The sequence below is a fragment of the Dermacentor variabilis genome, chromosome 9, assembly GCF_050947875.1.
Source record: "Dermacentor variabilis isolate Ectoservices chromosome 9, ASM5094787v1, whole genome shotgun sequence".
NCBI lineage: Eukaryota > Metazoa > Arthropoda > Arachnida > Ixodida > Ixodidae > Dermacentor > Dermacentor variabilis.
This window is the reverse complement of record NC_134576.1, coordinates 18,586,556-18,589,097: the sequence shown is the minus strand read 5'-3', so window position 1 is coordinate 18,589,097 and position 2,542 is coordinate 18,586,556. Positions and strand designations below refer to the sequence as shown.

General features: G+C 49.3%; 1 long non-coding RNA gene across 1 annotated transcript; it reads left to right on the top strand.

The window, feature by feature from the left end:
• The first annotated feature begins 432 nt into the window (after positions 1 to 432).
• LOC142557933 (uncharacterized) lies at positions 433 to 1,927 on the top strand. The gene is made up of 2 exons (XR_012822900.1): positions 433 to 595; positions 1,798 to 1,927. It is a non-coding gene; the product is annotated as an uncharacterized LOC142557933 (long non-coding RNA).
• Positions 1,928 to 2,542: the final 615 nt, after the last annotated feature.

Here is a 2,542-nt window from a genome sequence, read left to right as displayed (position 1 = left end):
CACACTGTCCGCATTGCAGTTCGCTTTCAAGATACGTTTCGCGCGGCCGTGCCACAAGCAGCCGCCGCCGGAGAACGGTTGATAATGGTTCGACGCGGATGAGAAGGGCTGAAGAGCGATAACGGCTCAAAATGAACGGAACGTCACCATAGAGAAAGAAATTCAACAAGAGGGGACACTCTTCAAAAACTGGCAACAGGAAAGACGTCACGCCTAGTTTCAACAACATCCGTTAGTTGACGCGAGCATCAGAAAAGAAAGAATGTGAAATAAACTTCCAGACAACGTTTTATTTTTTTTATTCTTTCCCACTAAAAGTAAAAAAGTTTTGCGTGTAAATGAACTTACACTTTGCAACTTTTTGTTGCGTTGCCTAGCAACAAGCTAGCGGCACGCCAGACGCGCGTGCATACGTCATGCGCCAGACAAGCCGCAGGAGTGAGCGAGGCCGGACGTACGTGCGAAGCTCGCGTGCTCGGCGACCCGTCTGTTTTGGATATAGCCCATGTTTTTGGGCTCCCGGCCTTCTCTATGCTTTTCTTGCGTAACGTCTGCATTTCGACACGGCACCACTGCACTACTGGACTACGGCAAGGTGAGAAATTGTGTTTGACAGTGTGCGGCGCATTTTAAGCACATTTAGGCTTAGTTCGAGTGGCGCAGTTAGCGAAAAACAGCTCCGCCGTCCTGGCGCAGTTAATTTGAGTTAATGCCTCGTCCTGGGAGATGTTTGCGACGCTTTCTATGAGCACCAACATTACTGTAACTTATTTCGGTAGGTTTTGGGCACGCTTGCCGCGCCCGGCTTATTGACGCAGTAAGCGAAAACCGGCTCGGCCGTGTGAGGCATTTGCGCGTGTACATGCGTGTACTGCGTCGTAGCGCCTAAGACAGACAAGTTTTCGCGCATTTTGTGGCCCCCAACATTATTGTAACTAGCGTCGTTATATTTGGGGTAGTTTAGAAGCACGGTTGCCGCGCCCGGCTTATTGACGCAGTTAGCGAAAAGCAGCTCGGCTGTGTGCCGCAGTTAGTTTCGCGTGTACTGGATCTTACTGGTAGAAGTTCGTGACGCATTCTCTGACCCGAAAAAGTATTGTAATTTATCTGGTAACCTTTTGGGATATCTTAAGGCTTGCTCGCCGCGCCTGGGGTTGTGAAGGTGTGAGCAAAAAAGCAAGCCGGCCATAGTGAGTTAGTTTTCCGTGTACTGAATTTTAGTGGGACAAGTTTGTGACGCATTTTATAGCCCTGCAACAAGATATACCTTATTTCGGTACTCACGCTTCTCGAAAACGCGACGAGCGATTGCCGAGAGTGATAACACGGGAGTGTTGCATGCGCCGGCAGGACGCGTAAAAGATAACACGGAGGAGCTCAAGAACATGACATTTACGTATTATGAGCGACTGAAAACAGGCTTTGCACCCACGAGTCTGACTTGAGTGCGATTAGAAGGCATTCTGCGAGCGTGTAACATGGTCTGGCTGAGCCTGTGTGTGTACTTCGCGTACCATCGTGTCGACTGAGGCCAAGTTGTTTTGGAAACGCGCAGTCACCCGTGTATTTGTGCACTTAAAGTGCAGGAAATAATGCCCAGGAAAGGAGGGGTGCTTGAAAATCGGATGTTCAGATTTTATGGCATTGTTTCGGAGGAGTCTTTGCTGCGAAATGTACGTAAAAGTGAATTTATCTGTAATGCCGCTCATTCACCACTTACGCACGTTTCGCCTCTACACGAAATACTCCTGTTAGGTCAAAATGCCAAAATGATACATGCTTGTAATTTACTTTCAGCTGATGGGATCCGGTGGAGCATCGTACGGCAGCGACTGCTGCTTACCTGGTGCCGCAACTTTCGATGAATGCAGAAGCCCGGAACGAGCATTTATATAGAGCAAAATAAACATTTCATCATTTCAGAAGACGTCTTTCGTTTTCTTTATGAAATTGCACCTGACAGATTCGGTGCAGTCTTGTAAAGGTCAATCGCAATCATTTCTACGTAATAATGAAACGATTTCACGCCAAGGCCACGCGAGGTTCAGCAGAAGCGAAAAAAAAAATGCCGCGCCGAGCAGCGGAGCCGGCGCGGCGTGTACCAACTGGTGTTCAAAACGCGCGCGCCCAAAACCGAAACCGGAAGGAGTCAACAACATCCGCTTGGTGTGCTACAGTCAATTCGGCCGCTGGGCTCTATGGGAGTGTCCGCTCTTGTTGAAATTTCTTTCTCTATGACGTCACTAGCACACCTGGCCCCGCCACCTGCACTACTTTGCTTGCGCCATTCACTTGGCGCCATCGACCCCAGCAGCTCGTGTCGCCGCAGCGCTGTCGCTTATACTCGTCGGATCAAGTATCGTAACAGGGATAATGGCATGGACTGCGTGTAGATGAGGAAGAGTCACGTATACTCAGACAAATCCCAGAGGAGTTCCTGTGGGATTTTTTTTTACCGGAAATGTGCAATCGGCGGTGACCCAGAGTTGACAATGCACGTAAGAGGGATGCGAAGCTTTTCTTCGTCTTGCCCAGCTCCCAA